Here is a 15,254-nt window from a genome sequence, read left to right on the forward strand (position 1 = left end):
TTCATTCTTGGTTTAATTAGGCGGTTATTTAAACCTCTTTCATTCTTGGTTTAATTAGGCGGTTATCGTGCTTTTTACATCTTCATGATGCATCAATTCCTTGTAACGACTAACGTAGATCGTAGTCGAATTCTCAAAAAAAAAAAAAAAAAATTCAATAACTATGGATTTCACCTCCTCTGAAAATGGAACCTGAGACCTCAAGAGTTTTTGAATTTCTGTAAACAATATCAACCACTTGGGCAACCAAGTGTTGACAATATGATTCTATTTTTACGTAATAATCAATAATTCTATTAGTTGTTTTTAGAATTTAAATATGGTGCAGATGACAAAGACCACGTCATTTAGATGGTTTATATAAACATATTTTGAGTTTGTTTTATGAACTGAAATGTCTACATAAGAATGACAGACTTACAAAATGTTCGACAAAACAATGTACATTTTTTTTGTTGAAATAACAAAGCAGTGTATATTAATAGTGAGGTCTTTGTTTTTTTGCTTATGTCTAAAAGTAAGTGTGCATCCTTTCAACAAAAAAAAATAAAAGTGTGCAAAATATGTCAAATTCTCAATTTTCTATGGTTAGTAGTGATACCTAATGCTCTTTTTTTTTTGTTAAAGATACCTGATGTCCTAATATACTATTATAAACGTCTTTCGAATGAAACGCCCTTTATATTTACCATTATTATAAACTTACACAAATATAGGAGGAATTATTATAATTAGAAAAGTAAAATATATAGATTTAGTAAGTAATTAATGTTGAATCAGTTGTGTGTTTGGTAGAATAAAATGTATTTATTTCCAACAAATCCACAATCACAATTTTTTGGAGGTAGGAAAATATATGTTAGATAAAGCTACGAGACTATCTCGTTATCCTTCAACCAGATTTACAGTGTGGGTTAATGCAACATTGAGGGGCGTGGGTGAGGGGGTGCAACCGGTGAGGCGGCACTGGCCCCCCTCTATCCAAGGGCTCCATTTTTTTTAATCAAACTTCATTTAAAGGCCAAAACACTAATTATAATTACATCATGAAGTTGAAAAACAAAGACACAACCAATACAGACAAACAAGTCAAGTTATGGCCACTTGGGGTGCCTCTAGAGCTGCCTGGTCCAATTAGTGGGTTGCTTTTCTGGTGCAGTCACCACGCCCATCTATGGGTGGTTTTCTAATCGCTGCTTCTTCCACCTTCTTCCCTTTTCGCCGTCAACCGTCGCCGTCAACCTTCCGCCTCAATCATCGCCGTCAACTGTCGCCGTCAACCGTCGGTGTGTAAATCGAGTCCCCGCCTCCCTGAATGGAAAAGTACGAAATTCTCTTTGTATTGTATTTTTTCCTTGCCAATTATGAGTTCTTTTTAGCATTGTCGGTGGTTTCTTCCATTAGTTGCAGCAACTTGAGTCTTCTACTACAAAATGTTATGAAGAGAACTAAAAACCACAACGTGTGTAGTTTACGGATTGAAACTTCGTGGGATGAATTTTGGGCTATGAGCCTATGACTGGTTCCGGTGCATCGGTGGAGAAAGTTGTAAGTTGTTGAAGAAACTCCCAATGATTTTCTATGGCCAAACACTCGATCATGAAAACAAAAAGAAGACAACAAAAAGATCCTAAAGATCAACAAAAAGACCAACAAAGAAACAACCTTTATCAAGAAACGAAAAGGAGATTCAGCGAAGGGAAGACCCTTCGCCGGAGAAGCAAATATCTACTAGATCTCTGTTGAGTGGTTATGGGGAGAGAGAGAGAGAGAGAGAGAGAGAGAGAGAGAGAGAGAGAGAGAGAGGGAGCGTTTTTTTGTTCTGGTGAGTTCAAAGGCCCCATTTTTGGCTATAGTAAAGAAAAAACTTTTATATTACGGGCCAGCTTGTATAACAACATTGTGCACAGCTTAGATGGTTCCTAACCCATCCTACGTGAGAGAGGTCCCAAGTTCGAAACCCTTTCCTAACCTTACATTCTTTTTTATTTGTTTTATTAAGTTTCAAATTTTATAGCCAACCTGCAGGCATGTCACTATAAAGTTTTCATACATTCCAGTTTCTGTAGGTGCCCCCATTTAGTAAATAAAATGCCTAGTTTTATAATTTCATAACCCTCATCATGGATATTCTAAATGCTACCAAGTCTCTTTTTTCTACGTTCTATCTAGTGTCCATAAGCATCCGACGCCATTTTAAATGTTCCAGGTTCTATAGGTGCCCCATACCCAAATTACAAAGTTCACTTTAATGAATTCATGATCCGAGTTAATATTCTAAGGCCGCTCCAGTCTCTAATTTTTAATTATTACCTCTCTTTTTTTTACTCTAATATGTAATAGGTTTCCATGTATTATCTCCCTAGTATACATTCCTTTTTATTTGTTTTATTAAGTTTCAAATTTTATGGCCAACCTGCAGCCATGTCACTATAAAGTTTTCATACATTCCAGATTCTGTAGGTGCCCCCATTTAGTAAATAAAAGGCCTAGTTTTATAATTTCATAACCCTCCTCATAGATATTCTAAAGGCTACCAAGTCTTTTTTTTCTACGTTCTATCTAGTCTCCATAAGCGTCCGACGCCATTTTAAATGTTCCAGCTTCTACAGGTGCCCCATACCCAAAATACAAAGTTCACTTTAATGAATTCGTGGTCTGTGTTGATATTCTAAAGGTCGCTCCCGTCTCTAATTTTTAATTACTACCTCTCTTTTTCTCACTCTAATATGTAATAGGTTTCCATGTCTTATCTCCCTAGTATACATACTTTCTATGTTTTCATGATAATTTTTTTATGCAATAGAATATTGTTTTCTATCTAATTTTGTGTCAAGCTTAATTTATGTTAGTATTTGTTTTAATTTATAAAATTTGCAACTTTCAAATAGAGAGATGATTTGTTTTCACATTGAATATGGTTTATATAGTTTGAAAGTTTGTAACAATTTAGATAGTAGTGTTTTTTTTTTACATAAACATATGTATTTCATGATATTTTATGAAAAAAATCCTCCAGACAAATTATTTAAATATTCATCTATTATATCACTTGTATTTTTTTCTCGTTCTCACATCATAAGAAAGGTCCTGAAAAAAAATTCGCAACAGGTCCTGAAAATCTTGATAACGCCACTGGCAACATTATAGGAAGAAATTGTTGTAGGTTATTTCGCTCTTCATTGGAATTAAATTAAGTTTATTTGGTACATTGTTGTAAAAAGCATAAATGAGATATTTTTAGCTTAAACTAGCAGCACAATCTTTGTAGTGAAAGTTGAGATCATGTCCAATTTAGTCCGTTGCTAGACTAACGCTTTTACACGTAAGAATGGTGTACCGGACATTTTATATGTATCACGCATTACTTTTTGTTATTCACGACACTAATGTTTAAACAAGAGGGCGATTCAGCCACTAGACGGTGTGTATAGCGAGAACATACTGTACATACAAAATTTTCTATAATATTAGGATAATTTGAGGACTCTCACAAGTCCAAATGGCTAATTTTGGTCCATTGCTAAGTTGGTGCTTTGAATAAGTAATATTAGCCATACGATCTTGTTTTATTTTGAGAACCGTTGTAGCACTTAAACAAGAAGAAAATTAGCCACACGATCTTGTGTATAATTAAAACTTCCGGTCCATGTAAAATTTCCCATAATATTACGATATGTTTGGACTCTTGAAAGTCCAAATGATGTCCACTACTTCTTGACGTGGTTGTTGGACACCAATCCAGAACCTGAAGAACTTGAAGATTTCAGGTTCGATTGTCACTGGAACTATTCCCACAAGATGGTCTTAAACGTTCTGGTCTTTGGGGTTCAAAATGTCTTTGTTGATGATTTATTCAATTTATGTTGTATATATGTATATTACTTCTTATAATACGGATCATGGTCATGAAATGAAATGTACTATAATGACTCCAGGAGTTCATTTCAAAAAAAAAAAAGTAGCCAATCTTAGTCCATTGCTGGGCTAACACTTTAATAGGTAGGAATGGCGTATGAGAAGTTTTAGATATATTGTATTTTCCTTTTTGTTATTCATACCGTATAACACTTGAACAAAAACACTTGAGCGAGAGAAAAAATTTAACATCTATTATAGATCCCAATTCTATTCATGATGTAATATGTTCATGATGTATCGATGTAATAACACTTGAGTAGCTGAGTCTATATCCTTAAGAAAAAAAAGACCAACGTGGGAATTGCTGGCACTGTTATTTGTACTGTAGGCGCCCCTTCTAAGCCAAAAGTTAGATGGGTTTGGTTTGGAATTAAAGGGGCCACTGACGGGGGCCCATAATTTCTAACCCAAAGCCCGTGAATGGTCACATCGGTTTTCTTACAAAGAAGGTGGGATCTGAGAAGGCGTCTCTATGCAGTGAACACTATATTTCTACTTTTCTCGTGAACTTTATTAACAAGAGTTTGCAACTGTAAATCATCAAACAAAATATTTTGAAATTCTTAATACTTATTTTCCCCAAATCTCAAATACATACTAACCTTATTTCTCTAAAATCAACAACAAAGTTAGAGAGATAAAGAGGAAAAAACATTCTAAATCCTAGAAATTATCAAACAAAATATTTTGAAATTCTTAATACATCTTCCATGGGATGTTCAAAACAAGTTTCTTCCTCCATTAATCCTCCCCAAGATAAACACATTATAAACCCTAAAAATCAATTAATTTTGAAATCCTAAAACATATTCACTTCTAAACATATTAAGTTGTTCTCCTATATTTTTAGGGTTTAGTGATTAGAAGAAAACAAAGCTTTGAAAAATAAGATGAAGAAAAGAAGAAACTTGGAAAGAGTTTAGGGTTTCAAACCCTAGAAAGATTTTGCTTAAATTTATAAAAGTTCTTTCTAAATTCGTTTATAGGATCTTCTAAAAATTTAGTTTTGTTTAACTCTAAAATTGGGAGCCCTATAACAACAAATAGATATACAAAAAAGTCAATCTCGGTTGACCAATTTTGTAGAGAATTTTTATTCCCGCAGAGATTTTTTTTTATTCCCCAAAGCCGTGGCCATTAACAAGAGTTTGCAACTGTAAAACCAACCAAATTTGTCTATTGCTGAAAGTATTTCTACCAAAGTCAACACCTTCTCATTTCTGTCTTTTTTTCCTCTATCTTCGTCTCTTAAAACTTCTGTGTCAGAAATTACATGAGCAAATTATAACGTGGACTCAGAACAATAAAGACGGTAATTGAGACAAAGAAAAGAAGACTTTATTTATTTTATTAATGAACATATATAGAGCTTAAACTAGGGCTTTGTACATGAAGATGATCAGATGAAGTTTACATAAATTTGGAGCAAATATCTATATAATAAAACAGAAGGGAAAACGCTGACTGAGACAAACACCCTTATTTAATAAAGGATATTGTCTAGAAGTCCTTCTCAAAATTTAAAATATAGTCCTTCGTAGAGATAAAGTTACCTATTTAAAAAATAATAACCGTATCCTTCTTAGAAACAAAATAATTAATTTAAGAAAAAAGAAACAAAATAAATTTCAAGAGTTAAAAATAAATAAATTAAAATCTCTCTCTCTCTCTCAATAAAATAATAACTAAGTTAAGAAAAAGGAAAAAAAAAAAAAATAATACAACAAAATGAGGGTATCCAGAATATAACAATAAAATTTCGTTACATTTGATTGATACAACTGTCTGTGGCTTAGAGCACGGGATATACCCTAGTAGAAACATAAGATTTAAGAAAACTCCAAAAGAGATCTTTTTTTGCTTGACATATGGGCTACATGGAGGACCCACCATTACTTAAAACCCCAAAAAGTTGGAGCATGATAGGGAATCTGAGTTAAACCCAACTTCGAAAGCAACAAATGAAATTAGTCATAACCAAGTGGCTTGGTGAAAGTATCGACTACCTGACTAGCGAAGCGAATGTGTTAAATCTGAATTATATGACCAACTTCAAATTTCTCACCAATGAAGTGGCAATCAAGATCGATCTGCTCACTACGTTCATGAAAAACTGGACCGCAAAGTCGTTTTGTCACACAAAAACTGGAAAAGTTCTAGAATGTCAATGCGGAGATCCTGAAGAAGAAATCTCAAATATTGAAGATCAGTAGTGGGAGAAGCAAGAGTGTGTTATTTTGCTTCAGCATAGGAGCAAAAAATCGTTGGTTGTTTCTTTGAACGGCATGACAATGGACTCAGACCAAGCATTGTAAAATAGTCAGTGGTCGAACGACGAGTAGGAAGACAACTGACCCAATCCGAGTAAGTGAATCAGGAACGATTAATAAACTAGAATTGAAAGAAGAATCCCGTGATCGAAGGTCTCTTTTGTATATCATTGAACTCGAATTGTCGCATCCATACGAATCGATCAAGGAGTTTGAATGATTAGCTGACATGATGATGATATCGTTGTTATCATTGCCACTTAATGATGATATCGTCGACGTAGGTAATGACATAAATTGATGTTGGACCATAAACAAAAGCTAAAAAGAAAGTGGATATACAAAGACTGAGAAAAACCTTCAGCCCTTAAGTGAAAAGACTATATAATGATATGTTTAGGCCGCGACTTTGGGGAATAAAGAATAATCTCCGGGAAATAAATTCTCTAGAGAATCCATGTTTTTTTGTACATTCTCGGGGAAATATTTTATTTTGGTCCAAAAACTCACTTAATCAAACATTGACTCATAATCTTCATCTTCTTTATAATCTTCACCGCCACAACTTTCCACCACCACTATTCCGACCACCATTGCTACCTCTTCGGTCCATGTGAAATAAATATCGCGTTACATACATGCTTAGGTGTTTGCACGACCCAGACAAAAACGTACCACTACGACGTGTTCCACCGCGACGGGGAGATTCACTTGCCACATATTTCTACATGTTGACTAACAACGGCGTTAGCCAAAAGGGATCTACTACGGGCGCGGTGGACACCTAGTTATATGAAGGTATAACCAACTACCATGTGTGGAAAAAAAGAAATACTTTTCTTTAGTAGTAGAAATGGTGGAAAATCTTATCTGAAGTAAAACACTCTAACTTCATTTTAACTTTGAAATTACTCATCCAAGGCATTAATCAAAGAAAAATAAAATTCAATCGACCTATAGTACACTTAAAAAGAAAAGGAAGACCATCTTTTGTCTTACTTGATATTCAATACATTGTAGCGCTCTCCTGTAATTTCAAAGAACATAAAAAATTAAAAATTAATTACAAATTCAATACATAAAATGTAGAGAGACATTTTTTTCGTTGCAATAGAGATAGGCATGTAGAGAGACATTTTTTTCTTTTACACTTAAATATTTTCATGCCTAACTCTTAAAATGACTTAAAATTCACATGACAATGAGAGAAACATGAACAATGAAATAAATTTAGAAAGAAACAATTATTTACAGTTACATAAATATTACACAAAAAGAAAACTATTAAAGAAGTAGAAAAACTAAAAAGAATTAGAGACCTTGGATTGATTTCTTTTAAATTAACTATCATGAGAAACATGAAATATGGCAACCTCTCATTAATTGAACAAACAAAAAATAGTAAACATAGGTACACTTGATAGAGATAAAATTGCACTTGCAACAAAGAAAAAGAAGAGAAAATTACTGAAAAATAACAACAAATGTGGCAAGAAAACAATACAGAATAATAAAGAATTACATGTATATTTTCAATAAATTTACTCTCCTCGAATAACTCCATACAACTTTTACTCTCATCTTCTTTCATTCTTGCAAAAGATTCGATATTGTTCTGTATTTATAACTTTCCTAGGGAGAAGATTGGGTGATTTTACTTCAGTTGTGAGTGATAATCGGATTGGGTTTGGATCTGGATAATTTTACTTCAGTTAATTTAGGGTAAGATAGTTATACGAATTTTCTATATCCACGAAACATTGGTTTTAAGAAAGATATAGAGATAGTGGAAGCCGATTAGGGAGAGAGAAAATAACTGAATGAGGATCTCTGAGTGATAAACGGATTCGATTTGCATCTGGGTAATTTTAGTTGAGATAATTGAATAAGGAGTTATGGAAAGTGGAAGTCGGTTAGAGAGAGAGGAAAAATTGAATAAGGATCTTCACTTCACCCACGACCACTTCTGAGGATAAATATGTTAAATGACCTTGATAACCTTTTGTTTAAATAACATTGAGCTGTATATAAATAATACTAACATGAACAATTTTCTTTTAAGAGAAGTAAAAATAGTAAACTACACAAAAATAATAAGGAAACACATGTTTCTTTTCAATAACATTCCTCTAACAGTATCTTTACAGTATCCATTACTTGCACTCTCTTCATTTCTTATTGTAATTGTTTTTCCTCTCTTTTTTTGTTGTTGAAAATAATTCTCGCCCTTGATGCGAAATTTGATACAGACATTTCTTCGAATACTTCGACAGCAAGACTACATTGAAGCTGAATAAATTTAGTAAGAAACAAAATTAGTCCGAAATAAGAGTAGAATCAAACTTGAATAGGTAAATCTAAACTTAATGTCCTGTAAAACAGGAAAATCTAATAAAACTTGAATAGGTAAATCTAATAAACAGTCTCTGATGTTGATGAAGTAAATCTAACAAAGGAGATACAGTTTTTGTAAAGTTAACCATTTAGCACCTTTTTCTCTCAAAATATGGATGAAATATGACTGATTTAAACCTGCACCTGTGGAGCAATGGAAGCAATGTTATCTAAACCAGCAAATGAAAATCATAAATCAATTATCAAAACTAAGAAAAGTAGTGGGAGAGATTAATGGAAAATGTCAGTTTTGAAATTTAAAACGAAAAAAAGATAACTAAAGAATATATGGTAACTATGGAGAAGTTATTTTAGAATGTTTTTTTTGTTGCAAAAATTATTTTAAAATGTCACTGGAGAGAGATTAGATAAGATTTTTGAGTAGTTATTTTAAGAAGTTACTTAATTAGTGGGAGAAGTTAATGAGGTTGGATATATTCGAGTAGTTTTAGGTGAGAGAAAAATTTGCTAGTTTTGGTTGTATATGAGATAAATTCGTGGTTATGTATGTGGGGTTGGTTTTGGAGGTAAAAGGAGGTTGTTGATAAAAGACATAAATAACCTTTGAGATAGTATTTAATTACTGAAATATGTAAAACTGTATTTGATGAAAATCCAACGAACACGAATATCTCTGAGATAAATCTACGGCCGAGCTCAAAAAACACCATTGTGCTTTGTATAATATATATATATATATATATATATATATATATATATATATATATATGATATATTAGGATTTTGGGTTGAGCTGTAATCAATGTACAAAGATATTCATAAGTTTATAGAGAAAGAGGGAGGGGGGAAAAAAGAGATTAGGGGGCAACGTTTAATCAAGTCAACTTTTGGACTACAAAAAAAGTACGTCCCTGAATATTGACAAAATCCTTATTCCTCAGAGATTTTTTTTTATTCCCCAAAACCGCGACCTATGTTTAATAGAAAAACTGTGTCGTCTTTTGTTTGGCTAAAACGAGGGGGACTCATCATGTACGCCTCCTCTTCCAAATCATTTGGAGGAAACATTATTCACATGTAATTGATCCAAAGACCATCTCGGTATAGAAGCAAGAGGTAAAAATCATAGACCCTTACTAATCTAACATGTACAAAAGTGTCTTGATAATCAACGCTTTTCAGTTTAGGTGTATCCTTTGATTACGAGGCAAGATTTATGATGTTTGATCAAATAGTCTAAGTGGTACTTAGTTTTACAAACCATTCGTAACTAATGATTTTCTTGGAGACAATAGCCAGTGTCCAAGTATTATTTGTTAGGTGTATATAGGCGACCCACATTACTGCTATAGGCACCTTGATATTATAAGTAATAGCGTCAATCGCAATAATGTTGGCCCATCAAAAATAATTCCAGACTTAGAGCAGCGAGCAAGGTCACATGGGAACTCTTAGGTATGTTTGATGGAACCTAGAGAAGAAAAGGCATTTGAACGAATTTCAATAGTCTGGAAGGAAAATGAGGCAACGGTTTCGGCAGACCTACAAGGGTTTCTTCCCTCGACCAATGATAGATAACGGAGAGACCTCTAGGGTGTCTATCAAGGGTTTTTGGGTACCCAGATTCAATAAAAACCGACTAGACTCGGGATGAAGGGTTAACAGACAAAATAAGATAAAAGAAATTGTGATATGAATTTAATTAGACAGAGGTGAAAGAAGATTGAAGTATTATAACAACTCTTATGATCTTAGAAGAACAAATTTACCCAACACTATAATATCTATTACTATTTCTCTCTTTTAACTATAGAAAATAAAACCAATTCAAGTAAGTACAAATATCATGGAGAGAGCATCTATATATAGTGACATGAGGAGATTAAGAAATGAAGGAGGTGCATGGTTAGTCGGCTAACACAAAACCGACTTGATGAAGTCTTCAGCGCCTTGAATATAATTGGACCATTAAACTTTGCAATCTAATTGGCAGTATAATAGGTAAAGACAACCCTGCTCCATCTAGACGAATCAACTTAATCGGATGATGAGGAAAGTGAACTCGTAAACAAATTATCTGAGCCAGTAACTTTGCAAACGTCTGATTCTGAGTCGAAAGCAGATTGACATGAGACCATCTAGTTGATGCATCGATTAATACCATAAAATATTTAAATGATCCACACTGCGGGTGTATAGGGCCACATATATCATCTTGAGTCCTTTCCAAAAATTTGGGAGATTCGATATGTACTTTTGTCAGAGACAGGCGAGTAATAAACTTTCTAAATGAACAGTCTGAGCAAGCAAAATCCCTATCAATCACAAAAACTTCTGGTTCTGAAGAGGGTGTCCCTGAGAGTTTTGTATTATTCTACTCATCATGGTAGAGCCTGGGCATCCCAATAGATCATGTCAAATCTTATAAGTATTTGAATCGCGCAACTTTAGGTTGACAACGACATAGGATTCAACTGCTTTAATCTCTGTAAGATATAACCCAGAAGAAAGAGCTTCATGTCTTTCTAGAACACGCTTCTGGCATGATATATTCGATGTGATATATAAATATTCTTTATTATCTTCAGACCCAGTTTCGACGTGATACCCATTTCAGCGTACGTCTTTGAAGCTCAACAAATTCTTCAGGGATCTGGTCGAGTACAAAGCGTCGTCAATAATTAGTTTAGTACCACGAGATAATATTATAGTAGCTCTTCCGGAGCCTTCTATAAGGCTTGATGAGCCGGTGATAGTAATCGCATTTGCCTCAAATAATTTTAAGGTCGTGAAATATTTTGTATTTCGAAGTATCGAATTTTTGGTCCCACTGTCTGCTAGACAGGTATCTTCACCACTTTTAGATATGTTTCTTCCGGAATCCATACCTTTCATAAAATTAAAGTATATAATATAAGATTCAAACCACACTTTTAATATTGATAATAAAAAAAAACTATTACAATTATAGATAAGCTAATATCTAATATCTTACAACCAAAAGTTATATTACATAATACAATATAACATTATAAAAGTTAGGAAAGATAATACACTAGTCAGTAATATTAAACATATCATTTGTTTGATCGACTCATTCAGGGAGATAATCTCCAACACACAATGGTGGATCAAGCTCCATAGAGTTCATCTCTGATGCAGCTTTGTTTCAGAGATGTTTGATATAGGTCAACCAATTTGCCATACGACAGGTACGGGACCAGTGACCTTCCATGCCACAACGGTTACAAGCTTCTTCACGAGCTTTAGGAGGGGTATTATTCTTAATCTTTGCTTTATCAGGTTTTTTTGTTGCATAATTCTGCAAATTTTCTCCCTTTTCTCACTTTCGGTGGTAAGGGGTTTGTCTGTTTCTCTCCCTTTTGTTCGTGCGGGATCCACGTTGGTGGTTTCTTCCGGAATCACGTTTACCTTTGTAATTTTGTTTCCTTCCATGATCATTTGATAATATTGCATGTGCTTCAGGCACAGGTGCAGACCCAGTGGGTCGAGATTCATGGTTATGCGACAACAACTGGTTGTTTTGTTGACCAGAAGACAGGTCAGTAACTGGGGGAATTCAGAGAAACGTCGCTCTTGGTATTGTGACTGCAGGACAATATCTGAGGCATGAAACGTACTCAATGTTTTATTAATCATATGTTCATCAGTGATAATATCACCTCCCACTTTTAGTCTTGAAACAATTTTACAAAGACTTGAATTGTAAGCAGAAATAGAAGAAAAGTCTTGTAGTCGGAGATTAATAAAATCATTTCGAGCTTTTGGAAGGATGACCATCTTCAGGTGATCATACCTATCTTTTAATATATTCCATGAAGCTAACGGCTATTCCACATATAAGTATTCTGACTTCAGGTCATCATGTATGTGTCGTCGAAGAAAATTTAAAGCATGAGCCGTAACATTTCATCTGCATTATTTCCTTCAACGATAGTATTTAGAAGATTTTTATATTTTTGAGTTTGTCTAGCTTCAACTGCCCATTCCATCTAATTCTTACCCGTTATATCAAGAGCTACAAAATCAGCCTAGCTAAATTAGACATCTTGAAATAAAAATATTATACCTTCACCGACAGAATAACACCTAATTTATTCGACTTGAAAGAACGAATAAATAACAACTTCTCAGCTGGCTAGAGACTCGTGCTGGTAACGTGATATGAATTTAAATAGACAGAGGTGAAAGAAGATTGAAGTATTATAACAACTCTTATGATCTTAAAAGAACAACTTTACCCAACACTATAATATCTATTACTTTTCTTTTACACTATAGAAAATAAAACCAATTCAAGTAAGTAGAAACATCCTTCATCAAAAAAAAAAAAAAAAAGCAAGTAGAAATATCAGTTCAACAAAAAAAAAAAAGTAGAAACATCATGGAGATTGCATCTATATATATATATAGTGGCATGAGGAGGTTAAAAGAGGAAGGAGGTGCATGGTTAGTCGGCCAACACAAAACCGACTTGATGAAGTCTTCAACCCAAAGCCTTGAATATAATTGGACCATTATAGGTTGCAATCCAATTACTAGTATAACAGGCAAAGACAACCCTATAGGCACCTACAATAATTTATTATCTAGACAACCATATCTTTGGACAGCCATAAACTATAATAAATTGATAATTTTAATGGAGATAATAAGTTCTTGTGGAAAGTAACCCTATGTTCGTAGTACCCGTGTGAAAACAATAAATTTAGGGTTAATTCCGTTTTGGCCCCCGATTTGTGACCAACTGGCCGTTTTAGCCCCCATAAGTGTCCGGCAGTTCGTTTTGGCCCCAAGGGCTAAATTTTTGACGAAATTATCCTCGGGGGCCAAAACAGAATTATTTGTGAAAAAGGTTAAAAACAAAAAAAAACCACATCACACCTTTCTTTATCATCCACCTCATCTTATCACTCCTCCACCACACCACCTCCTCTCCACCTCACCCTTCTTCTCCGGCAGGATGTTGCCGGCCGGAATAAAAAATTCCGGCCGGCCACTTTTTAAAAAAAAAAAAAAATTCTCTCTCTTCTTCATCTCCTTCTTTCTCTCTCTTCTTCATCTCCTTCTTTCTTTCTTCTTCATCTCCTTCTTTCTTTCTTCTTCTTTCTTTCTTCTTCTTTCTTTACCTCTCTCTCTCTCTAACCCTTCTATTTCTCTCTCTCTAACCCCTCTCTCTCTCTCCCTATAACTCCGGCGAAGGGGCGGAGCCCCTTCGCCGGAGAACCAGACCTTGAAGGTCTGGTTTCCAACCAGACCTTCAAGGTCTGGTTTGAAACCAGATTCGGTCTGGTTTCAAACCAGACCGAGATCTGGTTTCTACAACCAGATCCCGGTCTGGTTTGAAACCAGATCGGAATCTGGTTTCAACTAAGAAACCAGATTCCGATCTGGTTTCAAACCAGACCGGGATCTGGTTGTAGAAACCAGATCTCGGTCTGGTTTGAAACCAGACCGAATCTGGTTTCAAACCAGACCTTGAAGGTCTGGTTTCCAACCAGACCTTCAAGGTCTGGTTCTCCGGCGAAGGGGCTCCGCCCCTTCGCCGGAGTTATAGGGAGAGAGAGAGAGGGGTTAGAGAGAGAGAAATAGAAGGGTTAGAGAGAGAGAGAGGTAAAGAAAGAAGAAGAAAGAAAGAAGGAGATGAAGAAGAGAGAGAAAGAAGGAGATGAAGAAGAGAGAGAAATAAAAAAAAAAAAAAAAATTTATTTTGGTAAAGGTGGCCGGCCGGAATTTTTTATTCCGGCCGGCAACCTTTCGCCGGAGAAGAAGGGTGAGGTGGACAGAGTGATGTGTCAATTGTTAGATGAGGTGGACAAAGAAAAAGAAAAAAAATAAATTACAGAAATGCCATGGGGGTATAATTGGGAGGTTGGAAAACATTTGGGGCCATTTAGGAATTTTTTGGGGCCAAAACGAACTGCCGGACACTTATGGGGGCTAAAACGGCCAGTTGGTCACAAATCGGGGGCCAAAACGGAATTAACCCATAAATTTACACTCAAGAACAATGAAGATAATTGCAATAAGGTAGACTTTATTGATCTTGTTAATTAATAAATATAGAGTTTGTAAAAATAATTACAAGCATAAATTTGGACTTTATAGATGAAGAATCATAAAGATTACTTTTTTTTTTTTTGATGAAACATAAAGATTACTTTAACATTACATTTGTGCCAAATAATGATGGAACAATATTGAGTGATCCATTAGTAGACGCCATTCTACTACCACTTGTTATCTAGTCATGAGTACTTATTTATTTAAAAATCCAAAGTTACTCAGAAAGAACCAAATAAGTCCTCGAAGGAACAAAGTTACCACTCTGATGTTTACACACACTTTTTATCCAAAGTTGAAAGAATATTATTTCTCAAAAGTTGATCCATGGATTGATGGATGTATGTGTAGTGGGGTACCCTTTAGACTTCAATAGTGGAATGGAAGACTCAATAATTATAGAAGGACATACATTATAGAACAAAAGATAGTTGGAATTTATTTCAGTGGCAAGGTTTGGTCTATTATTAAATATTAGTACTAGTTGATATTTTAGGGCAAGTGGGGATCACTAATCACATATGCATTTTCTTTTCAAAGTGAAGATGGCTCCAACACCCTTATTAGGGAACAAATGGGTCACCTACTCTTTGGTCATCATCAATCTCACAAAATCATTTAGTA

This window comes from Eschscholzia californica, unplaced genomic scaffold (assembly GCF_041429995.1).
Source record: "Eschscholzia californica isolate CP2 unplaced genomic scaffold, dmEscCali1.0.p SCAF_4, whole genome shotgun sequence".
In the NCBI taxonomy this organism is placed as follows: domain Eukaryota; kingdom Viridiplantae; phylum Streptophyta; class Magnoliopsida; order Ranunculales; family Papaveraceae; genus Eschscholzia; species Eschscholzia californica.